At 36.4% G+C, this 26,788-nt stretch overlaps 1 long non-coding RNA gene across 1 annotated transcript in view; it reads right to left on the bottom strand.

Moving 5' to 3' along the window:
- Positions 1-942: 942 nt before the first annotated feature.
- Positions 943-26,788, bottom strand: part of LOC141390692 (uncharacterized) — a 29,464-nt gene continuing 3,618 nt past the window's right edge. The window contains exon 3 of the long non-coding RNA XR_012409451.1: positions 943-953. This is a non-coding gene — a long non-coding RNA (uncharacterized lncRNA). The remainder of the gene's footprint in view (positions 954-26,788) is intronic.

The raw sequence follows: 26,788 nt of genomic DNA, 5'->3' as shown, positions 1-26,788 counted from the left end.
TTCAGTTATCAGGTACTGGTCTGGTCTGGTTCCTCTGTATCCAGACTCAAAAATTCTGCAACTTGGACTGGCTGTGTCCATAAAGAATCAGGAGACAAGTGAGTGGGGTAGCAGGACAACTAAATAAATGCAGGGTGGCGTGTGGTCCTAATTCACATGCCGGGCATGTGTTGGGTATCATATCAATTCGGGCCCAATGCGAATTGAGGCGTATCCACCGTCGGATCTAAACTGGCCTAAAACTACTCGTGTTTGCCTTGGCAGCGGGCTTGTTTCTGCTGTGATGGATGGCAGGGGGTCCCCAACTACGGCATTCGCACACTGAAAGAAAAAGCTACATAACATAAGCGAAAAAAAATTGTCATTGATTTTGAACCAACATAGAGCTTCATTTCATCAACGAAAAAAGTTTCATTGAAGTAAAATTAACGAATTTGTTCATTAATACAATGAAACTTCTTCATTGGTGGAATGAAACTTGATTCTTAATGTAATGAAACTTTTTCATTAATGAAATGAAACTTTTTCATTAATGCAATGAAATATTTTCATTATTGCAATAAAACTGTTTCGTTAGTGCAACGAATCTTCTTCATTAATACAATGAAGCCTTACGTTGGTTCAAAATCAATGACACATTTCATTGATCTAACGTAAGATTTCATTTATGTTATGAAGTCATTTTATACTCCCGTAATGAAAAAATAAGTCAATGCTAAATACGTGTAATTCATTTTATTGTAATTATTTGACAACACGTCATTTTTAATTCTGGTTTTCTAAATAATAACTTACCTTCAAGTTTTGCCGCTGATTCATCCGCTGTGTACGTCCATGATGTTAGTATACTACATAAAAACAAATAGTTCACTCAATATTTGTATTTTTCTTTTCACATTAAACACTTCATACTTACTTTCAACGAAGTTAATGATCCTATTGGCCGTTGTCATCTGTAAGTAAAATTGAAAAACATAAAAATGTTTAGTAATTTATCTGATAAGGGTTCATAGCATGAATGAAAGTTTTCATTCTATTAATGTAACATATCATAGCGTCAATGAAAAATAATCAATGAAACCCGTTCATTGATACAACGAAGCATTTTTCTTTCAGTACACTGTATCTCAGACTGCCTGCGCAACTGACTCAGAGTGAATGCTATCCTTAATGCTATCTAATCCTGACAGGTATGCTCACCAAGCAGGGTGTTGTGAATCGACAACATCCCGTTGTGCTGATGTACCGGTAAAACCTTGGTCTCCTCATGAAGATGGTCCACTGGTATCATGAGTAGGCACCCTGGCAGGTTTGAATATTTTTCCATTGCGTAGCGCTAACATTTGCATACAAAGCTGGCGCCGCATAGCTTACCACAGACCGGCCTATTGCTTTGTAAGAGGACAACAAGCGTTCTGCTGGCCAGCGGCTTAAGAACCTTGTTCCTACATCTGATCTTATCACCAGACAGCGGAATTTTATGCAACCCCTATTTTTGGTCCGATTCATGTCAAATTTTGGGAATGGGCATATTTTTAACTTCTGATTAAATTGCAATCGAAACATATGACATATGCAAAATTTATGCATTTTACATACTTGTTATGCAACAAATATTTCAATAATAGGTACAAAAAAGTTTGTGAGTACAGTTTTTCTGTTTAAAATTCTCTTCAGACAAGTCAATAAAATAGAGAAATGTATATCCACAGCCATAACCTTCAAAATACCGAAAGTCGGAAGGTATCGTTCTATGGGAGCTATATGAAGAGATGTACCTATACCGACCAATTTCAAGTGGAAACTTTTATACCCCCAAGGAGGAGTTAATACCAAATTTCAGTCACTTCGGAGGGATATTGAGGCCACAAGGTTCCAAATACCGAAATCGGGAGGTAACGTCCTATGGGGGCTATATGAAGACGTGGACCTATACCGACAAATTTTAGGTCGAAAGTTTTATAGTTCCAAAGAAAACTAAATACCAAATTTCAGTCAATTAGATGGGATATTAAAGCCACAATCTTCAAAATACCGAAAATCGGCAGGTACCGTTCTATGGGGGCAACGAGGACTTAATACCAAATTTCTGTCATTTCGGTGGGATATTCAGGCCACAACTCCTTGCATGTGGTTTTACATATGCTCATTTTATGCAAATATGTCAAAAGGTTCAAGATATGCAAAAATTTTTGGGCCTAATTCGTTTTATTTTGCGATAAAACGAATTTCTGTCTAATCAGATGTTACCATCCTAACCATATATGCATTTGCATAGGATTCCGCTGTCTACTTATCACAAATAGCTGGGGCTTGCGCGGAGACTTAAAACGGTGCCCTTGAAGCAACTTTAAATGGATGGTGCTTACACCTGGAAAGTTTTTGCGGATTCTGAACCCACAATGTTCATATATGAGAAAAATCAAAAAACAAAAAATCGCCGGAGCGCTTTTTGAATAAATCGCGATTCAAGTTGAAATTTTTAGGGGTTTTTTAGGTTTTTACGATTTTGCTTGGAAATCGCAAGTCCTATCGAAATAGGACAAAAGAAAATGTTGTAACTATGAAAATTCTCTACAAGACTGACCTTTTTGATAATTGCGCTGTGACGACAAAAGTCACTTCGTTTGTTTTTGTCCCCACCTTTTGTTGTTGTTAGGGTATTTTGAATTGTATGTGTTGAATAATATTGATTTATAAGAAATGGCACGTGGTTTTTGTTAAATTATTTCTTGGGTAATAGGTACCGACTGTTTTCCTATAAAAGGACCGGAGGAAATCGAAAGGGGATCAGTCAGTTTCAAAGGAAGTCAAAGTAACAAGTGTGCGAATTCAACCGAGTGTAATTAAATAGCTACAGATAACCAGGTGAGTCAGAGTGGTGATACTTAATTCTTTGCAGATTTCTTGAAGTGTTCGCAACTCTTGGAACTCCCTCGCGTTTTCTTGTCCCGATTCCTTGAAGTGTTCGTAACTCTTGGAACTCCTTCGCGTACTCTTGTCCATATTCCTTGAAGTGCTCGTAACTCTTGGAACTCCTTCGCGTACTCTTGCCCAGATTCCTTGAAGTGTTTGCAACTCTTGGAACTCCTTCGCGTACTCTTGCCCAGATTCCTTGAAGTGTTCGCAACTCTTGGAACTCCCTCGCGTATTCTTGTCCCGATTCCTTGAAGTGTTTGTAACTCTTGGAACTCCTTCGCGTACTCTTGCCCAGATTCCTTGAAGTGTTCGCAACTCTTGGAACTCCCTCGCGTATTCTTGTCCCGATTCCTTGAAGTGTTCGTAACTCTTGGAACTCATTCGCGTACTCTTGCCCATATTCCTTGAAGTGTTCATAACTCTTGGAAATCCTTCGCGTACTCTTGCCCAGATTCCTTGAAGTGTTCCCAACTCTTGGAACTCCTTCGCGTACTCTTTCCCAGATTCCTTGAAGTGTTCGCAACTCTTGGAACTCCTTTGCGTACTCTTGCCCAGATTCCTTGAAGTGTATGTAACTCTTGGAACTCCTTCGCGTACTCTTGTCCAGATTCCTTGAAGTGCTCGCAACTCTTGGAACTCCTTCGCGTACTCCTGCCGAGATTCCTTGAAGTGTTCGCAACTCTTGAAACCCCTTCGAGTATCCTGGTTCAGACTCCTTGAAGTCTCAGCAACTCTTGGGTCTTCGCGTAACCTTTTCAGATTCCGTGAAGTGTTCGTAACTCTTGGAACAACCCTTCGCGTATAATTGTCCGAATTCCTTGAGGTATCATCAACTCCTGAGTCCTCTCTTCCGCGTACACTCGTCCAGTTAGCCAATCAGTTCGGGAAACTTATCCAGATCCGAAATCGATGCTGACGTTGGGCAACTGGAAAACAGCTTATCATCGTGGGGAGGAGTAGTGCCTCTAGGATTTTTGCTACTGGCGACAGGAAATAAATCGGCCTGTACGATTCACCTCTGGTGGCATCCTTGCCAGGTTTCAGTAGCGGGACCATCCTGCCAACTTTCCCGGCTTCTGGCACAATATGGGTGGCTAAAGATAGGTTGAGGACACTTGTTAAATACTCAACTCCGGGTTTATCTAGTTGCTTAAGGATTACCATCTATTTCGGATGGCATCTGTAACATCGTCCATCGTAAATTGTGGTGGTACCTTCTCGGCTGGGCTCTTCTTATACGGTGTAGCACACTCCTCTTCGCCCTATCACTCTCGGGGTGCTCTATGAACTGCCGGTTAAAATAACACGCGCACCTCTTTGGATTAGTTACTGCCACACCGTTGAAGGTAACAGCCGTTTTGTTATCCTTTTTTCCCGGATTAGAGAGTGATTAAACCGTTTCCCACAATTTATTTAATTCTGTACCAATATTGCATTGCTTAAGGTGGTCTAGCCACTTTTTCCGCTTATGTTCGCCCACTAGCCTGTTGACTTCACGAGTAAGCTCTCTTACTCTTGGATCTTCAGGGTTCATACGACGAAGCTCATCGCTTCTGTTGGGAAATTTGGTCTTATTTCGGGTATTCGACTAGCAGGTATATAGCGATCGGCTGCTGCAGTGAAGATTCATCTGAAAGTTCTCTATGATTATCTAGAATACATATATACCCTTTTAGGGAATCCGACGAATATTTTAGTACGTTTCAAACGAAATGGCAAATTTAATTATATCCTTCATATTATGGTGAAGGGTATACAAAAAGACAAGTCGGTTAGTTCGGGAATAAACCTGGTATTTCCTTCCAGTAGTGGGATCCTGTAACTTTTTATGTCGTCTTCAATATTAAAAACTAAAATTATGAATACAAATTTCAAATAAAAGTTAACAACACTTGCGGTTTCGGTAGAGGTTAACGACGACTTTATTTTGGTCGGTATCTTACCGAAAAATTTCGTTAATTATCGAAATTATAAGCAAATAAAAATTAATTAATTAAAATCTCAAAAAGTTCCAGTTATCGATAATTTCGGTCGTTAACTAGTTTAAGAATCGCAGTACAGAATTGTCGTGCTCACCAATCATTAAAGTTGGTGACAGTAAAGTTTTAAAATTTGCTGAGCGTGGACTTCTACAAGAAAAACTAATATTGCTGCGGTCTTGGAAAAGCTCTAGACCCTATTGATATAAACATGTTTATACCCTACACCACTACGTGGGGAGGGTATTATAAGTTGGTTTTGGTCAAAAAGTTTGTAACGCATCGAAATAATGGTCGTATATACCAAAATGAATGTCTCTCGAATATGTACCAAAATGAATGTCTCGACGAGCTGAGTCGATCTGGCTATGTGTGGCCGTCCGTCCGTCTGTCCATCTAAACCTTGTAATCACGATACAGGTCGCAATTTTAATCCGATCGTCACCAAATTTTGGGTGTTAATGGGGCCCTACAGAGGAAGAAGCCTATTGATTTTGGTGATGGTCGGATAATATAAACGGGTCGGAATGGGCAAAAAACTTATTTGGAGAAAAAGTCAACGTTTTATTTCAAAGCTAATATCTCCGCTTCTATAAGGGGTATATTAAAAGCAAATGAAAGTAGAAAATATCACATTTGCAACGATGTAACGTAGGTTGTCGTAGGTGGTCAAACAACGAAGATATCGCATTAGCCGCTAATAGAACACAACTTTTCATTTTTGCGATTTCAATAATAATGACGAATATCACAGCTTTGGTTGGGGACCTTTCAAAAGCAAAGTTTGACTATGAAAGTAGAAAGTCCCATATTTACAATGATATAAAGCAGGTTGGCGTATCGTAATAGTCGGTAATACATTCAATTTTTTATTTTTTTTTGTAATCATGCTACAGGTCGCAATTTTGATTGGATCGTCACGAAATTTTGGGTGGTAATGGGGGTCTCACAGAGGAAAAAACCTATTGATTTTGTTAATGGTCGGATATTATTCAGGGGTCGGAATGTGAAAAAAACTTATTTGGAGAAAAGCCCAACGTTTTATTTCAAAGCGAATATCTCTCTACTCGAAGATGTATATCGAAAGCAAAACCTGGCTAGGAAAATATGAAATATCAACTTTGCAACGATGTGAAGTAGGTTGTCATAGGTGGTCAAAAAACAGAGATATCGCAATAGTCGGTACTGCATCCTTTTTTCCATTTTTTGTGCAATAACACTACAGGTCGGAATTTTGACTGGATCCTCACGATCAAAATTTTATTGATGATTGGCGTACATCCCACTTTTCCAATTTTTATTTGAGTTGTACTGACGATGCACTTAAATGCGTTTCAACAAAATTGAACTGTATTAATCCAATTTTAATATTTTGAATTTTACCAGTCAAAAGCTTATGCACAGGGGTAGTGGTGTAGGGTATCCAGAGATGGTCTGTATGATGATTTTTTAGGTTGTAAACGTCGAAAACGTCATATACCCGTAGAAAACGTATAAAAAGTAGTAAACGTCATAAACCTCAAATTATGTAGGTTACCATCATATTTTTCACTTAATATTAATTCTGCATGTCGGCCTTTGTTACTGAAGAGCCTGCGTACCTTTGCTTTGAAAATAAAATCATATTTTTTTTGTAATCATGCTACAGGTCGCAATTTTGATTGGATCGTTACGAAATTTTGGGTGGTAATGGGGGTCTCACAGAGGAAAAAACCTATTGTTTTTGGTAATGGTCGGATATTATTCAGGGGTCGGAATATGAAAAAAACTTATTTGTTTTGAAAATAAAATCATATTTTTATTCATATTTTAATTCTTAAAACCCGAAATAATTGAAGAATAAATTGGATTACGCACATAGCAAGCCATCTACAATATACATATTCCGAACACTACCACTACTTTACGTATGATTCAAAGTATTTGCTGGCGAAGTCAGAAACAAATATATGTATAATGCCCATATAATATAAAAAAATATATTAAATGTACATATATATTTAAGAGTGAAATCTTTGCTTGTTATACCCTACACAACTATGTTTGTTTAAGTTTTGTATATGGCAAGGAAAATTCATGTAACACCGCGAAATATTCGTCGGAGACCCTCAATTTGGTATACCAATCTTCATATCTCGACGAGATCAAGCGATTTTGAGATGTGTGTCCGTCCGTCTGTCCGTCTACCCATTATAAATTCTAATCAAACTCCAGGCCGCAATTATGAACCGATCGTCAAGAAATTTTGTATGGAGGTCGGGTTCAGACCAGAATAGATCCCTATTTTTATTGGTGATGATCGTGAAACATTTAGCGGGTGAAATGGACCAAAAACATAATATTTATCCAATTTTGTAGCGGCTCTGTAATTTTAAATAAGGTAAGAGTATATGACAAAGAAGAAGCTTGCAATTTGAGATGGCGATCACCACTTTTGTGTGAAAATTGTAAAAAATTGTAGTATACAACTTATATCTTTATTCCTAGAAGATACATTCCGGGCAAATAAGCTCTACTTGGAAGGGGGACGCTTGACCTTTCTATTGAGTCAATTGTGTTAGTGTTCATGATAAGATAACAGAGTTATAGCCTAATATATCCAGGTATTTGTTTGTAGTGTAATCATAAACACGCTAGAGGTCGCAATTATAGCTCAATAATCACGAAATTTTGCACGAGGTAAGACTTTAGGTAGAAGAAGATGCCTACAATTTTAGATGATGATCTGATATTATATAGCGGGTGAAATGGACCATTATTTATGTATGAAAAATAAAAAAAATATTTTTGGTCTATATTTTATTTCCTGGATTGCATATTCCGGCAAAATAGCCTACAAATGGAAAAGATGCAAATTGCAATAACGTGTCTACTAGATAACGGGCCTACTGTCTAATATATAATGGATTTTCTGTAGAGAACCACATTTTCTTATTCCCAGTTTTTGCATTATTGCAAGGGCACCTAGCGTATTAATTGTCCAATTGAATTTTTATACATACATGGAAGCATTGGTCGCTTTGCCACCTTTTTTGGAAACGATTCTCCAGCCAGGCAACATGAAATTTTCAACGGTCGCAAAATAGTATTCAGTAATGTTGGCGACATTTTCTGAGTATTTCAGCCATGCAAAACTTCTCTACAAGTGGTGTCTTAGGACACGCCATTCGGACTCGTAGAAAAGTTGTGGGTCCCATATCTTTGAGTGAATATGAATCGGGGTACACTCACTCATTGATATGAGAGAAGTTTCCCTTGTCCCTTCTGGGATGATTGTAAAACAACTATTATATTAATATTTAAGTTTGGTGTGATACGGTACCAGAATCCACAAAGTTATTTCTTACAATAAGTTATTTTGTTCCATAAAAAATGTTGATTTGTGGATAGCTAATTTCCAGGGGTAGTGGTGTAGGGTATCACATGGTCGGCCCCGTCCGACTATATAGGATCTCAAAAGAAATAAAACAAGTAAGAACGGCGTTAAGTTCGGCCGAGCCGAACTTGTTATACCCTCCACCACAAGTTGTATTGAAGTAAAATGGAATAATTAGTTTCCTTTCGTGTATGAAGAAGACTTAATACTAAATTTCAGCAATTTCGGTAAAACAATGTGAGGCACCATTCTTTGGGGGCTATTTCAAAACGTCGATCTATACCGACAAATTTCTGACGGAAAGTTTTTAGGCTCAAAGAAGACTAAATACCAAATTTCCTATATTTCGGTAAGAGAATGTGGCTAAAACTTAAAAAATACCGAAAATCAAGAAGTACGCTTCTATGGGGATATAGGAAGACGTGGACCTATATTGATAATACTCTTCTGGAATATTTTATAACTCTTGGAAGACGAAATAACGAATTTCAGCCATTTCGGTTGGATATTGACGTCACAATCTTCAGTATTACGAAAATCGGGAGGTACAGTTCTATGGGGGCTATATCGAAACGTGGACCTATACCGACGAATTTTAGTCAGAAATGGGGCAATATGAAAGCGTGGACCTGTACAGACATATTTCTGGCGAACAGTTTTATATCACATTAAAGACTAAATACCAAATTTCAGCCATTTCGGTTGAATATTGAGGCCACAACGTTCAAAATACCGAAAATCGGGAGGTACCGTTCTATGGGGGCTATATCAAAACGTGGACCGATACCGAAAAAATTCTGGCGGTAAGTTTTTTACCCCCAAAGAAGACTACGTACCAAATTTCAGCCATTTTGGTTGGATAATGAAGCTAAAACCCTAAATATACCGAAAATAGTGAGGTACCGTTCTATGGGGGCTATATGGAGGTGTGCACCGATACCGACAAAATTCTGGGGGAAAATTTTACACCCTTAATGAAGACTACGTATCAAATTTCAGCCATTGTGGTAGGATAATGAAGCTAAAACCTTAAAAATACCGAAAATCGGGAGGTACCGTTCTATGGGGGCTATATCAAAACGTGGACCGATATATCCCATTTTCAATACCAACCATCCTGCAAGTTATAAAAACTTCTGTACCAAATTTTGACTCTCTATCTTTAAAATTGCGAGCTGTATCTTGATTTCAACAGACAGACAGACGGACGGACTGACGGACGGACGAACAGACGGACATGGTCAATTCGACATAGAATTTGATGCTAATCAATAATATATCACCAATATTTTTGAAAATTTAACATAGCTGAAGCCAAGGTTTACTCTTTTAGAACACGCGACTTGTGATTGTATATTATACAAATTGGCGAACAATGCCAAATCTTTTCCACTAATAAAATAGTTGTTTTAAAATATTAAAACAACAACAATGGGATTAAGCCAGACTATTTTGAGAAAACAAAATTTTAAATATTTTTGGATAAAATGAAATGTTTTTGGACGTTGCTAAAAATATTGGTCTTAAAAGATAATTTGCATGGAAGCTGTGGCTATAATTACGTTAAAAAATGTGTTAAAGCCAACATGTCTTTTTTTGTTTTCTCTCGATTTGTGAGTAAACCTCACTTCTCTCGATTTTCCTGTCAAAGTAAAAGTAGAAGCAAACTAAATAAGGATTATCTCACTAATGTATTAATTTTCAAAATTTGAACTGCTTCTACCATTAAATGATGCTGACATTTTGAAGCCAGATTTACAGTGGTTTTTAAAATTTTCTTCTAATTTCATTCCGCAAACAGGTTTTTCAAAAAATCATATATAGGATTGTAGTACTTGCGATTCTGGGTTATTTGATACGTATATTGTGAATGTAGTCTGCACAGCTTTATAGAAATCTGCATCCAAATGCGGAAATTTTGTGTGAACATTTTTCTAAAAATCATATTTTTCGGGTCTAATATTTGCAATTGTCTCTAGAATACCTCGTACTCCATTGCACATTTTAGTTTTTTACGTTCCGGATCCAATAAATCAATTCTCGTGAAAATCCATCTACTGAAACGCGAGTTACGAGAAATTCCAAAGTAGACAAATTACCTAAAATTGTTTTTTGAAAATATCGCGTATTTTATCGCGTTTTTTGCGGATCGTTTCCATTGCAATGAAAAAACTAGTGCAGCATCTTCGTTTTAGCGGAAACAGAGATTTTGAAACTTCACTGATAAGGGAGCTACATTCATTTTATCCCAAAAAATAGTGCGCGATGCTACATCCACGGTTCTTTATTGACCGCCTTGAAATAGATATATATCGATATAGATGTTCATGGTGAACACTGAAATCGGATGCGGACAAACATTGTATGCACTTTGCGCAAATTAGCGATATTTTATAGGTTTTTTAATGCTAGGATGCAGCCGATGCTACATCTTAGCCTCCAAATTAAATTTCGAAAAATATATACAACTTAAAAGATGTGGTCTTGCTGTACATGAAAATCACATGCGGACAAAATGATTTTGATATTTACGCGATTTACACGTATTTTAAAATGCATATAAATTAAAATGGGTTATTTGACCTCTATTTCCATTTCAGAAGCTTTGAGATATATCCCAATCAACTCAATTACCTTCCCTAATGGGAAAGCTTTAATATGAATGTCAATAAAGCAAAATCCATCTATTTTGTTGGGAGATTTAAGCAAAATGAAAGAAGTATTCCTATAGATTTTTACAATATTTTTTACTACATAATGCATGTGAAAAAATATTTTTTCAAACAAAAAATTATTTGTTTGACCAAAATTTGTGCTTATTTTGGGTGTAACATCGAAACTATAACACCAATCTGTATGATTGTAGCCTCATTTGATTCGTCGTGAAGTTTTGATCCACAACAAATTTTTATGTAATTTTATGGCCTCTAAATGGGCCTTAATTTAAAAAAAAGTTGACTTACATTCAATAATTTATCAATTTTATTCCGCGAATTCTGTGTAACATTTTGCAGGTATTATGCAATCTACTCGCTGAAGTCACTTCGAGAGAACTTTTTTTGTAACAATTGTGCTTATTAAAATAATTAGCGTTTTTATAATATTTTCTATCTTAAAAAGCGAAATAAAACCGCCATAACTTTTGTCCGCAACAACAAAAAATTGGCTCGCGACCAGATTCGTACTGGGAATTTTTTTCTTAACCTACATATCAAATATCGTTGATGTAACGCGAAAAAAATTTATCCTTTTTTTTCTGAAATGGAATATGAAATAATTGACAATATTCGTGATATATACTTTATAGGGTCTCCGACGAATATTTCGATGTGTTACAAACAGAATGACAAATTTAATTATACCCTCCATATGGTGCAGGGTATAAAAATGAGTTTTATTATTATGAAAAAGCGTCGATTTTTAGGTTATAAAATTCGATTCTATATTCTGCCAAAAACCTTGTTTTTGGCTAGGTTTACGACTATTCTGACGTATGCAATATACGTCAGAAATGTATGTCAGATACGTCATAATTTCCGACAGACCATCTATGAGGGTATTACATAGTCGGCCCCGACCCGACTATAGCCTTGGCTCACTTGTTTATATTTGGTAGAGGAGTACATGCAGTAATGTTCAAAGCAAGTGCAGTTTCGAACATACAGTTTGTTTCGAAAAAATACTCTACTCATAACCCTGAGAATATATCTATAGCATTACCAAAAGGAATTAAGAAATATTAAAGTTTTCAGATAAGCATATGTCCATGTTTTGGTATTCTAAAAAAAATTTCCGATATGCAAAATTTAAGCTAAATTTTGAATGATCCAATTTTCCTTATGAAGTTTATTCTTAATTCAGCTTATGTAAAAATGTTCTGTGTCGGGTCACCTAAGTAATTATGTACATGTTTAGTTCGAATTCAACTACAATTACTTATACCTATTACCCGACAACAACTGGTGTCCTCAGTATTGCATGTCACGGTGAAAAATTAAAAGAAACAAAAACAACGATTATGTTAATTACTGCCATAGCAATGTTTTTCGGTAGCACGTGTTTTCGTCAGATTGAAATTTGCTGTTGTTTTCAAACGAATTCCCGCATACTTGGTTAGGTTGTTTAATTACCCTCGTAATTCTTGACTTCCAAACAATAACTGATTAGTCTTTTGAGATTTTCGTTTTGTTGGCTTTTTTCTTGGAGTTGTTGTTTCTGTGCTAAATTAATTCATAAGATAATAACGTGTTTATGTAACTTAAATGCAATTAATTAATTTCTTATGTTTAGCCTTTTGTGCAAAATGCGGCAGTTATTGTTGTTACGGCAACAGCAGCAGCAGCCTCAGTTTTACTGCGCTTGTGGTTATCAAATATAAGCAACACCAACCCACCCCACCCCACCATCATCAACAACGGCAATAAAGAATATTAATAACAAATGCGATTACATGCGGTTTATCTGAACATGCAATGCTTGAGCAAATGCAAATCGCCCCACATTATCCTCCATGGGTGTGACCCATAGTACTAGTTTGAGTAATTTTCAATTCGATTTAAAATTCACATGAGTTTGTTTCGTATTCTCATAGTAGTTTCATATTCTCATATTCTCAAAGAAATACAGCACTTAAGAATTAATTTAAAGGATCCAATTTTTAATATCGTTCTGCAGCCGCAAGACCACCATCAACCGCCGTATATATGGTATCATGTACCCACATATTTTCCAAGAACAATTTGTTTTAACATTTAAAAGAACATGCGGTGTGTGTGCCTTATTTGGATACATTTATGTAGAGAAATCAATAAACTACACAAATGTAATGTTTGCTAATTTTTTTATGAAATAGCCCAACATTTATGGATAGTTTTACTCCATTACAAGAAGGGGATGTAAGTTCTTTACCAAAGGAGATATTGCTTTATTAACTATAGAGATACTTAGAAGTCTCCCTTGTCCCGTATAGGATGTTGTGGAACAATGTTTGTTTTATACTTAGAGATACTATTTAAGCATGTAAAAGAGAGCTAAAGTCGGACGGGGCCGACTATGTGATAGCCCACACCACTTCCCCTGGCACTAGTTTTTCCGCGGAATTTATTTATATGATTGCGAAGTCTCCCTTGTTCCTTCGGGGATATTGTGTGAATATATGTATGTATGATTGCGATACGTTATATATTATTTTCATTATTTCGTAATGGACAGATGGACCATTTTGGGTACATATACATACATATTTCTTCAAAAAATTAAAAATTGTATTAAGAAAAAAAAAAAAAAAAAATACCAAACGCATTTAAAAATAGCTTTTGGTGACATTATCCGATTCGATCAAAGAAAGAGATCAATATTTCGAGGTATTACATTACTTCTAATCAAAGGTAGCTTAAAAACTTCAGAACCCCAAACAGCATCGTAATATGCATCAATTAAAAAAAAAAAGAATTCCTCTATCGTGATTTTAATACTTTTCTATCATGGTTGCGAAATTTTGTAGCATGAAAGGTACACGTAGTTCTTTATAAACAAAGCTAAACTATAAAAGAAACCACATATACATATATATGTCACGGTGCGCCTAAACTAACTTTAAACGGAAGGTGCTTACACCTAGGAAGTTTTTACGGATTCTGAAACTAGAATCATCATAGATTCATAGAAATCAAAAGGAAAATCGGCAGAGCGTTTTTTAAATAAATCGCGATTCAAGTTCAGATTTTTAAGGGTTTTTTAGTTTTTCAAGAGTTTGCTTGGAAAACGCAAGTCCTATTGAAGTGGAATTAGAGCAAATGTTGTAGCTGTTAAAATTCTCTACAAGATTGACTTTTATGACTTTTTCCTAGGTTTTACTGTTTTCCAGATATAGAAGTTGAAATTGGGACATTGAACTGACTGTATCGCCTCCTTATAAAACAATGTCATGCACGGTGCGCCTTAACTAACTTTAAAAAGTAGATGCTTACACTTGTGAAGTTTTTGCGGATTCTGAAACTACAACGTTCATAGATGAGAAAAATCAAAACAAAAAAATCGCCGGAGCGCTTTTTAAATTAATCGCGATCAACACTCACATATTTAGTGTTTGTTTTAGGGTTTTAAGATAGCATGGAAACCGCAAGCCCTATTGAAATAAGATTGGAGCAAGTGTTGTAGCTGTGAAAATTCTCTACATGATTGTTCTTTATAATATTTTCGAAGGTTTTACCAGTTTTGCGATATATAAGTTTAAATTGGGACAATGCACTGAGTGTATCACCTCCTTATAAAGCAATGTCATGTAAGGTGCGCCCTAACTAACTTTAAATGAAAAGCGCTTACACCTAAGAAATTTTTGCGGTTACATTTTTTTTGCAACAACAATTTTCATATTTGAGAAAAATCCAAAAAAAAAAAAAAAACGAGGAAGAGAATTTTAAATAAGTCGCGGTCAAACGTCACATTTTTAGGGTTTTTTAGGTTTTCAGGATTTTGCTTGGAAACTACAAGTCCTATCGAAATGGGACTGCAAAATATTGTAGCAGTGAAATTTCTTTCTTTAGTCGCATTTCGATAGGGCTTGCGGTTTCCATGCAAAATCCTGAAAACCTAAAAACGCTTAAAATGTAAATTTTGACCGCAATTTATTTAAAAATCCCTCCACCTATATTTATTTATTTAAAAATTCCCACCTATAAACATTGCAGTTTCAAAAAAAAAAAAAAAAAATCTGCAAATATTCTTAGGTGTAAGCACTTTTCATTTAAAGTTATTAAGGGCGCGCCGTACATGACAGTGTTATATAAAGAGGGTATACAGTCAGTGCATTGTCACAAAACTGCTAAAACCTACGAAAATATCATAAGGGCCAATCATGTAGAGAATTTTCACAGCTATAACACTTACTCCAATCCTATTTCAATAGGATCGTGAAAACCTAAAACAAACCCTAAATATGAGAGTTTTGATCGCGATTAATTAAAAAAGCGCTATTGTTTTGTTGTTTTGATTTTTCTCAACTATGAAAATTGTAGTTTCAGAATCCGCAAAAACTTCCCAGGTGTAAGCATCTTCAATTCAAAGTTGGTTCAGGCGCATCGTGATGTTTTACAGTACTTCCTTTATCTAACGGCTACCTTGATATAATTTGCATTAAGTGAGAGCTCAAGAGTTGGTTTTCAAGTTTAGTTTTCGTAAGTTATCCGAATATGCCCCCAGAATTTATATTACTGATTATTAAAAATTAAATTTGGATATTTTTCCCACAAAAGTTATGGTAAATTTTACACGCTAAATACTACCTGATCATTATCAACAATTATTGACACTATCCTTGACCAAAACTATTACCTCGTGCAAACATTTGTCAGTATTGAAGTAAAACTACGGCCTCTAATGTGATTAAGGTTACACTACCCACAATTAAAACTGAGGGATCCCTATATATACTAGGCTGCAACTCTGTTATTTGACCACGTACATCAAAATAATTAGCATCAATGAAAGAGTCAAACGTTCCTCTTCTGAATATAACTTATATGGGTTTATCATAGATTCCAGGAATAAACATATAGTCATTTCACTAAAAACTTTACAAATTTTCACACAAAAGTTCTGGTCTATTTAACGCGCTGAACATTATCTGATCATCACGTTAAATTGCAAGCTAATTCTCTGTTGTAAACCCAAATCTTACATAAAATTTCGCGCCAATCATACGCCACATACATAAGGTCTATTTGAAGATCCTTTGGAAATTTTTACGGAAGATACTACTTGTGATCCCGTTTAGAGCGATTGTGTTCAACATCTTACATTTATTCGGAACTGCCACAGTCGTCAAAATAAAAACCCTAAAAGATTCTATATTTTTGTAGGTAATACTCCGGTTACATTTACCCGGATTAACCCAGTGGGTTTGGGTTTCAAATGTCAATTCCATAGCGCAAACGTCAAATAAATCCTCATGAAGTGGATTAACCCGGCAAAAATCTCTAATGTAACCGTACTATAAGTTCACACTTCCGAAAAGGGCCACAACATTCTGAAACCCCCCTGAATACTTAAGTTTTTGGGTAAAAAATGGTTTCGGATGTGTAGGAGATTAAAGTCTCAATTCACACAAGCTGAGTGTATATCACTGTCGACAAATTATGGATATCCATATTACGCGAGATAATGCCCCAAAAGTTCCAAAAAGCTAGAGATTAAAGTCTCAATTCACACAAGCTGAGTGTATATCACTGTCGACAAATTATGGAAATCCATATTACGCGAGATAATGTCCCAAAAGTTCCAAAAAGCTAGAACTACAAACCATGATGATGTTTCTTTACACCCTCAGCCTTATAGGAAAAAGTGAATACGTCCAACTTTGATAGGATGAAAAACGTGCCTTATAAAAATATTGGTTTTAGAGCCCACAACCGTTTCAAATAATTTGTCGTCGATTTAGCAATGTTCCTCCTTCTGTATACCTGACTGGGGAGCACAATAACTCTCAAACACCGTAAGCGATTTGGTCCAAATCAGGGCTTCGGAGTCAATCTATTTTTGGTTAATCGGCGATTCCAATTCAATTTATTCCACGACTACGACTCCGAATGCTTTGTCAAAATTAATAAAATATTTCCATAACATTTAAATAACATGTTCATAAGAAAATAACATTCAAATAACGGCAAATTAGGGACGACGATCCCGATATCCCTAATCCCGGAACCCCGGATTTTTTCGAAATTCCTCAAATCCCAAATTCAGGAATTTACTTCTTCGGATTCCCCAGATTTTTTATGCTAGTTTTAATTATTTTCCATTGATATATAATTTTGGCCCAAATATTACGAAGTTCAAAATTTGGTTCGAATCGGTTGAATTGTTCGGGAGTTATGGTGAGCACCAGCCAACCAGGCGGACATGGCTAAACCGACTACAAATTGTCTGAAACGAATTTCATCCAAACATACTTGGGGTCTAAACCGTTATTTCGATTTGGCACATATTTGGTGGTATCAAAGTGTGAGGTATGAAAAGTCAAATATTTCGAGATGTTACATTGCTTTGAACCAAAGGTGATACACTAACTTCAGACCACGTACAGCATTTTAATTTGCATAAATTTCAAAAACTGGGAATTTCTCTATCATTGTTTTAGAAATTTAATTAGTATAATGAAATGTTCGAACATATTTTCCAAGAATAAAATTATAGTCGTTATTCTTACTTGCTTACTTAGCTGGCCTATTACAGATCATTTGTTCTATAAGCCGAACTAAGAAAAGATCTACAATTCTCTCTGTTTACTGATTCGCTTTCTGGAATACCGCGCCTTTTCATCTCTTCATCCACTTGTTTGCTCCATCTAAGCTTAGGTCTGCCAATTCTGCGTGCACTGCCATATGACACGTATTTATACGCCTTTTTAGCAGTTTCATCATCGCTCATTCTTATGATATGGTCAAGCCAACGCAATCGTTGCATCTCGATACGTTTATCTATACTGATGTCGTTGCATAGCAGATACAGCTCGTGGTTCATACGACGTCGATATTCACCGCCAACGCAGATTGGTCCATAGATCTTTCGAAGAATTTTTCTCTCAAACACACCAAGCACTGCCTTATATGCTTACGCAAGTACTCATGCTTCGGAGCCATACATTAGCACTGGTAGTGCAGTGTTTTGTAAAGCGTTGTTTTTGTTTGACGAGATGTGTCTTTATTCCTAAACTGCTAACTCAGACCAAAGTAGCATCTGTTGGCCAACACTATTCTTCTTCTTATTTCACAACTGATGTTGTTGGTTGTGTTTACGGTGGTGCCGAGGTAGACGAAGTCCTTTTCTACCTCAAAATTGTAGGAACCAACGTCAACAGTTGGCCCGATCTCTATGGACGCATTGCACCATCAACTTGGTCTTCTCGCCGTTTACCGCCAGACCCACTTTAGCAGATTTCCTTTCGAATTTCCCTCCACCAAGGAATCCATTGTATGACCAGAAGTGTCGTGCTGCTACCGAAGAGAAAAATGCGGCATATAGGGCTACTCTACAATCAGTAGCAACGCGTAGCGCACGATAATAATAAGAATGAGCGACGATGAACCCGCTAAAACGGCGAATAAATTAGACCCACATGGCGGTGCACGCAGAATTGGCATGCCAAAGAATAGATGGCGCAAACAAGTGGATGAAGAGATGACAAGGCGCGGTATTCCAAAAAGCGCAGCACTAAACAGAGAGAATTGGAGATCTTTTCTTAGTTCGGTCTATGGAACAAATGTTCTGTAATGGGCCAGCTAAATAAGTAAGTTATTTCATCTAATATATAAAAGGCAATGTGTGTATGTTAGTATGTTTGTTTGTTTGTATGTTTGTATGTTCCGAATAGACACAAAAACGGCTGAATAGATTTTCTTGAAAATTTCAGATAATGTACTGGGAACACCGGTGGTGAAAATAGGCTATATATTTTTTTGAATGGTCGTCGCGGAAGTGAAATATCGCGGTCATCCCAAATTATTCAAAAATGTATTATTTCAGATAGTATACCTAATTTTAGTAAGCGTGACTACAAAACCGCTAAAACACTCGCTTCAATATGTGGGATAACGCGGTCAACGCCATATTTTGGAATATAGTAAAATCCCGATGACTTGAGATGTCACTATATAGAAATTCCGAAAAATTGATTGGGAAATCTTATGAAATTGTGTATGTGGAGTTTTTAGGTCTGAGAATAGGTCGTAATCTATTTTTTTATCACGCTAAGTGTAGTGACCGGTGGTCCTCCCCACAATTTTTTTAAGAAAACCGCGAAATTCAAGATACGTTTTAATATATTGTTTACAAATTGCTTGCAATGCTATGGTAATTACAGTCTTGACCCTGAATGGTCGTCGCGGAAGTGAAAATCGCGGTCATCCCAAAATTTTCAAAAATGTATTATTTCAATTAATTAGAACTGTCGTAAGCTGTTTTTATACGGCTAGGAGTAGTGACCGGTGGTCCTCCCCCAAAATGTTTTTAAGAAAATCTGAAATCTTTGATATTTTTGAACGTATTGTTTATAGATTGTTTTCCCTGAATGATCGCGGTCATCACAAAGTCTTCAAAAATGTATTATTTCAATTAATATACATAATTTTAGTAAGCGTGACACAAAAATGATATAAACACTAGCTTGAATAAGTGGGATAGCGCGGTCGTGAGCTATTTTAATACGGCTAAGTGTAGTGACCGGAGGTTCTCCTTCAATTTTTTTTTTTTTTTTAAATCTGAAGTCCATGATATTTTTGAACATATTGTTTACAGATTGTTTGCAATACATACTACTGTAATTACTGTCTTGACCCTGAGTGGTCTTCGCGGAAGTGAAATGTCGCGAAAAGTGAAATATCGCGGTCATCACAAAATTTGCAAACATTTATTATTTCAGATAATATACATCATTTTGTAAGCGTGCCTAAAAAACGCTATAAACGCTGAATACTAAACAATAAGTGAGACAGCGCGATCAACTCCACATTTTGGAATACAGTAAAATCCGGATAACTTGAGATGTCACAAGATCGAAATTCCAGAAAGATCCATTGGAAATCAGACAATGTTATTGATATACAATACAATATCATCATTGGAATCAGAATACCGCGATCGTGTTCAATTTTTGAAAATATTATAATTACGGATAAAATCTCAAAATGTGGGAAGTGAAACTTCATGAGCATTGATTTCAGTCCTTGGAATAGCTAGGTAAAGATACATTTTTTAAATACAGCAAAATCTCGATAATAGCAACTACAATTTATAGAAGTAATTTTTTTTTTTTTATGAATTATATAAATGTTGCCATACATATCCCGAAGGAACATACATTTCGCTGAGGGGTATTTTACCACTATTGCATATAGAGCGCGAAGAAAAAAGGCGTTACGTTCGATCGAGCTGAATGAGGTTAAATCCACCAAAAATAGCGAAAATCAGGCGCCACCGTTCTATGGGAGCTATATCAAAACGAGGACGTATACTGAACAGTGGCTATATGTCTGAACTATCGAAAAACTCTGAACTATCAAAACGTGAACTGTTACATACCGAGCGCAAATAAAAAGGCGTGTCGTCGATACGAATATTTATGCCCTCCTCTTTAAAATATATTAAAACCAGATTTCAGCCATTTCGGTGTGATAATGATGTTAAATCCTCAAAAATAGCGAAAATCAGCCGGTACCGTTCTATGGGAGCTATATCAAAACGTGGACCTATACCAACAATTCTTTGCAGTAATAATTACGACCCCAACCGAGACCAACAATCCAATATATAGCAATGTCAATTGACGTGCACCGACCATTATATGTGGGTCACAAAGTGCTTTAGAATGTCGATTTATGGGAAGGGTATAATAAAAGAGATTTTATATCTTAAATTTGGGGGATACCATTATATTATGTCAAAACATTGATTTGTATTATGAAGTTTCTAGAGGGATGCCTAATTATGGGTGTATCAATACTGGATAGATAACTAAAGTTTACACGGAGAACCCAAACAACGGGCCAGCAACGCGGACCGGGTCAGCTAGTCTTATATATAAAAGGCAATGTGTGTATGTTAGTATGTTTGTATGTTAGTATGTTTGTTTGTTTGTATGTTCCGTATAGACTCAAAAACTGCTTAACCGATTTTCTTGAAAATTTCAGAGAATGTACAGGGAACACCGGTGGTGAAAATAGGCTACATATTTTTTTGCATTTCGGAGGGGGCGGGGTACCTCCCCTAAGCCCTTTTTTTTAAAAACGCTATTTTAACAAAATTGACGAAAGTATCGGAGTGAAAATTAATTTGCGAGACAATGGTTGTTGTGTCTCCGACCCTAGGTACTGGTTTGGGGCCCAAAGACCCGACCACGTCCACTTTTTTAAATCTTATATATAAAAGACAATGTGTGTATGTTGGTATGTTCCATATATAGCCTATGTATATAGCATATGTATCAAAAACTGCTTAACCGATTTTCCTGAACATTTCAGATAATCTACTGGGAGGACCCGTGGTGAAAATTGGGTATATATTTTGTTGAATTTCCGAGGGGGCGGGGTACCTCCCCCATGCCCTACTTTTTTAACAACTCTATTTTAGCAAAACTGACGAACGTATCGGTGAGAAAATTAATTTGCGAGACAAAGGTTGTTGTGTCTCCGAACCTAGGTACTGGTTTGGGGCCCAAAGACCCGACCACGTCCACTTTTTTAAATCTAATATATAAAAGGCAATGTGTGTATGTTGGTATGTTCCGTATAGACTCAAAAACGGCTGAACCGATTTTCTTGAAAACTTCAGGGAATGTACACGGAACACCCGTGGTGAAAATAGGCTATATATATTTTTGAATTTCGGAAGGGGCGGGTACCTCCCTCATGCCCTACTTTTCTAAAAAACACTGTTTTAGCACGCCCACTTTTAAATATGTTATATATCCAAAACTACTGAATCTATTTTCTTGAAAATTTTATGCCCGATTTTTTAAAAACGCTTTTTAAGCAAAGCTGAAACGAAAGATTGAATTTATTCCGAGCCACCCCTCTCCGAACTTCCACTCCCCCGAACCACCCCGCTCCGAACTTCCACCTTCCAAACCACTCTGCTCCCAACTTCCACCCTACGAATCACCCCGCTCAGAACTTCCACCCTCCGAACCACCATGCTCCGAACTTCCATCCTCCGATTCACCCTGATTCGAACTTCCACCCTCCGAACCATCCTGCTCCGAACCATCCCGTTCCGAACTTCCACTCTCCGAACCTCCCCCTCCGAACTTACACCTTACAAATCGTGGAATTTCGGCGGAGCGGGGTTTGAAAATTAATTCGATAGACAATGGTTGTGTCATCGACCCGAGGCACTTATTTGTGGCCTTAAGACCCGACCACGCCCACTTTTTATACCCTCCACCATAGTATGGAGGGTATATTATGTTTGTTTTTCCGTTTGTAACGCATTGAAATACTCATTTGCGACCCTATAAAGTATATATATTCTTGATCAGGATAAAATTCTGAGTCGATCTGTGCACGTCCGTCCGTCCGTCCGTCCGTCCGTCCGTCCGTCCGTCCGTCTGTGGTAATCACTCTAGCATCCACAAAAATGGAGATAGGACGCTGAAATTTTGGGAAAATGCGTCTTTTGTTTGCAGGCAGGTCAAGTTCGATGATGGGCTATATCGGTCCACGTTTTGGTATAGCCCCCATATAACGGTACCCCCCGATTTACGGTATTTTGGCGTTTTTAGCTACATTTTCAGACCGATTTAGATATAATTTGACATTTAGGGTTCTTAAGTGTCAATAAACTTATATAACAAAACTTGTGGACATAGGTCCACGTTTTGGTATAGCCCCCATATAACGGTACCCCCTGATTTCCGGTATTTTGACGTTTTTAGCTACATTTTCAGACCGATGTAGCTATAATTTGACATTTAGGGTTCTTAAGTGTCAATGAACTTATATAACAAAAGTTGTGGACATAGGTCCACGTTTTGGTATAGCCCCCATATAACGGTACCCCCGATTTACGGTATTTTGACGTTTTTAGCTACATTTTCAGACCGATTTAGCTATAATTTGACATTTAGGGTTCCTAAGTGCCAATAAACTTATGTAAGAAAACTTGTGGACATAGGTCCACGTTTTGGTATAGCCCCCATATAACGGTACCCCCCGATTTACGGTATTTTGGCGTTTTTAGCTACATTTTCAGACCGATTTAGATATAATTTGACATTTAGGGTTCTTAAGTGTCAATAAACTTATATAACAAAACTTTTGGACATTGGTCCACGTTTTGGTATAGCCCCCATATAACGGTACCCCCTGATTTCCGGTATTTTGACGTTTTAAGCTACATTTTCAGACCGATGTAGCTACAATTTGACATTTAGGGTTCTTAAGTGTCAATGAACTTATATAACAAAAGTTGTGGACATAGGTCCACGTTTTGGTATAGCCCCCATATAACGGTACCCCCGATTTACGGTATTTTGACGTTTTTAGCTACATTTTCAGACCGATTTAGCTATAATTTGACATTTAGGGTTCCTAAGTGCCAATAAACTTATATAAGAAAACTTGTGGACATAGGTCCACGTTTTGGTATAGCCCCCCATATAACGGTACCCCCGATTTACGGTATTTTGACGTTTTTAGCTACATTTTCAGACCGATGTAGCTATAATTTGACATTTAGGGTTCTTAAGTGTCAATAAACTTATATAACGAAAGTTGTGGACATAGGTCCACGTTTTGGTATAGCCTCCATATAACGGTACCCCCCGATTTACGGTATTTTGCCGTTTTTAGCTACATTTTCAGACCGATTTAGCTATAATTTGACATTTAGGGTTCTTAAGCGTCACTAAACTTATATAACAAAACTTGTGGACATAGGTCCACGTTTTGGTATAGCCCCATATAACAGTACCCCCGATTTACGGTATTTTGACGTTTTTAGCTACATTTTCAGACCGATTTATCTATAATGCGACATTTAGGGTTATTAAGTGTCAAAAAATATTATATAACAAAAGTTGTGGACATAGGTCCACGTTTTGGAATAGCCCCCATATAACGTTACCGCCCGATTTCAGGTATTTCGACGTTTAAATTCACATTTCTAGACCGAATTAGCTATAATTTGATATTTAGGGTTCTTAGTGACCAAAAAAAATATTCGAAATAATTATGAACGTACGTCCATGTTTTGGTATAGCTCCATATAACGGTACCCCGGTATAACGGATTTCGGTATCCCCATATAACGGATTTTCGGTATTTTGAGAATTTTACCTACAAGTTTTAACCGAATTATCTGCAATTTAAACATTTGACATTTGAAATTCTTAGTAGTCACCACACCTCTTCACCAAAAATTTTCAAGAACGGTCGATGTATTGATAAAGCTCCCATATAAAAGTACCTCCCGATTTTCAGTAATTTTATGGTTTTAACTACAATATTAAACCGAACTAGCAGTAATTTGACATTTGAAGTTCTTAGTGGTCACAACACCTCTCCAAAAAAATGTTCAACATAGGTCCATGTTCGGATATAGCTCCCATATAACGGTACCTCCCAATTTTCAGTAATTGGAAATTTTAGCTAAAATTTTTAACCGAACTAACTGTAATTTGACATTTGAAGGTTGTAGTGGTCACCACACATCTGCATCAACAATTTTCAACATAGCCCCAATATAACGATACTTCCCGATTTTCGGTACTTTGAGGATTTTACTTAAAATGTTTAACCGAACGTAGGTCCATGTTTTGGTATAGCGCCAAAACAAACCTCCCGATTTTCCGTACCTTAGCCCTATTTTTTGGACGAACTTTCTGTAATTTGAAATTTAAAAGCCTATAAAAATTGTTCATTTAAGTTCATATTTTCGTATAGCCCACATACCTCCGAACTAGCTGTTAATGGCATTTGAAGTTCCCACGTTATGTACCGATTTTCGGTATTTTGAGGATTCTAGATACAATTTTTAACCGAATTAGGAGTTATTTGACATTAAAGGCTACCATCAAAAACTGTCAACATAGATCCATGTTTTATTATAACCCCTATATAACGGTACCTCCCAATTTCTAGCCCACCAAAAATTGTCAACATACATAGTTAGATATAGGCAACATAAAAAAGGGCCTACCGAATGAAACATTTTATGTACATTATCTGACATTTTAACGTACCCACTTAAAGTTGGGGACAGGAATGAAAACTAATTATTCCATTTTAGTTCAGAATATTTTATGGTGGAGGGTATGAAAAGTTCGGCCCGGCCGAACTTAAAGCTTTTTTACTTGTTTAAATATGATATATCTCCAAAACTACTAACTATTTTGTAAAATGCGCTATATATGTAAAACTTACGAACCATAAGACCAACCACTCCCACTTTCTTAAATATGTTACAAATCATTGGAAATACCAGATGTTATTTATAATGAAGCTTTCGTCGTTTTGGAAAGCAAATGTTTAAATTAGAAGGCAACATATCGATAGATATACATAGCTTCATCGCTGAACATTCATTTGAATGAAGGGTACACATCCAATATTAAATGGAAGTTATCATCTGAAACGAATCTACGATGGCACAAAAAAAATCCATAGAAGCTTTATATCGATTCTTGAAGGATTTAAGAAGCAAATCACGTTTAGATTTCGGACAAACACTTCCAGTTATACTATTGCAACAGATGAAATAAATGTATGCCTCAAGTCATCAGCTTTGTCGGTATGTTAAAATTGCATATCAACACCAACATTTCTGAAGATTTTTTATTTATAGTAACTAATTAGCGATGCAAGAAAAATATAATTGATGATTTAATAAAAAGTAACATAAAACAAGGGCCAGCAACGCGGACCGGGTCGGCTAGTCTAATATATAAAAGGCAATGTGTGTATGTTAGTATGTTTGTGTGTTAGTATGTTTGTATGTTTGTATGTTCCGAATAGACTCAAAAACGGCTGAATAGATTTTCTTGAAAATTTCAGATAATGTACTGGGAACACCGGTGATGAAAATAGGCTAAATATTTTTTTGAATGGTCGTCGCGGAAGTGAAATATCGCGGTCATCCCAAATTATTCAAAAATGTATTATTTCAGATAATATACTTAATTTTAGTAAGCGTGACTACAAAACCGCTATAACACTGGCTTCAATATGTGGGATAACGCGGTCAACGCCATAGTTTGGAATACAGTAAAATCCCGATAACATGAGATGTCACTATATAGAAATTCCGAAAAATCGATTGGGAAATCTTATGAAATTTTTTATGCGGAGTTTTTAGGTCTGAGTTTTAGGTCCGAATAGACTCAAAAACGGCTGAATAGATTTTCTTGAAAATTTCAGATAATGTACTAGGAACACCGGTGATGAAAATAGGCTAAATATTTTTTTGAATGGTCGTCGCGGAAGTGAAATATCGCGGTCATCCCAAATTATTCAAAAATGTATTATATCAGATAATATACCTAATTTTAGTAAGCGTGACTACAAAACCGCTATAACACTGGCTTCAATATGTGGGATAACGCGGTCAACGCAATAGTTTGGAATACAGTAAAATCCCGATAACATGAGATGTCACTATATAGAAATTCCGAAAAATCGATTGGAAAATCTTATGAATTTTTTATGCGGAGTTTTTAGGTCTGAGAATAGGTCGTAATCAATTTTTTTATCCCGCTAAGTGTAGTGACCGGTGGTCCTCCCCACAAATTGTTTAAGAAAACCGCGAAATTCAAGATTCTTTTTAATATATTGTTTACAAATTGTTTGCATTGCTATGGTAATTACTGTCTTGACCCTGAATGGTCGTTGCGGAAGTAAAATATCGCGTTCATCCCAAAATTTTCAAAAATGTATTATTTCAGTTAATTAGAACGGTCGTAAGCTGTTTTTTACTGCTAAAAATAGTGACCGGTGGCCTCCCTACAATGTTTTTAAGAAAATCAGAA

The sequence above is a fragment of the Musca autumnalis genome, unplaced genomic scaffold, assembly GCF_047663935.1.
Source record: "Musca autumnalis isolate F117 unplaced genomic scaffold, ASM4766393v1 scaffold_1, whole genome shotgun sequence".
Lineage (NCBI taxonomy): Eukaryota > Metazoa > Arthropoda > Insecta > Diptera > Muscidae > Musca > Musca autumnalis.
The sequence above is the reverse complement of the archived record's forward strand: the minus strand, read 5'-3'. Positions and strand labels throughout refer to the sequence as shown.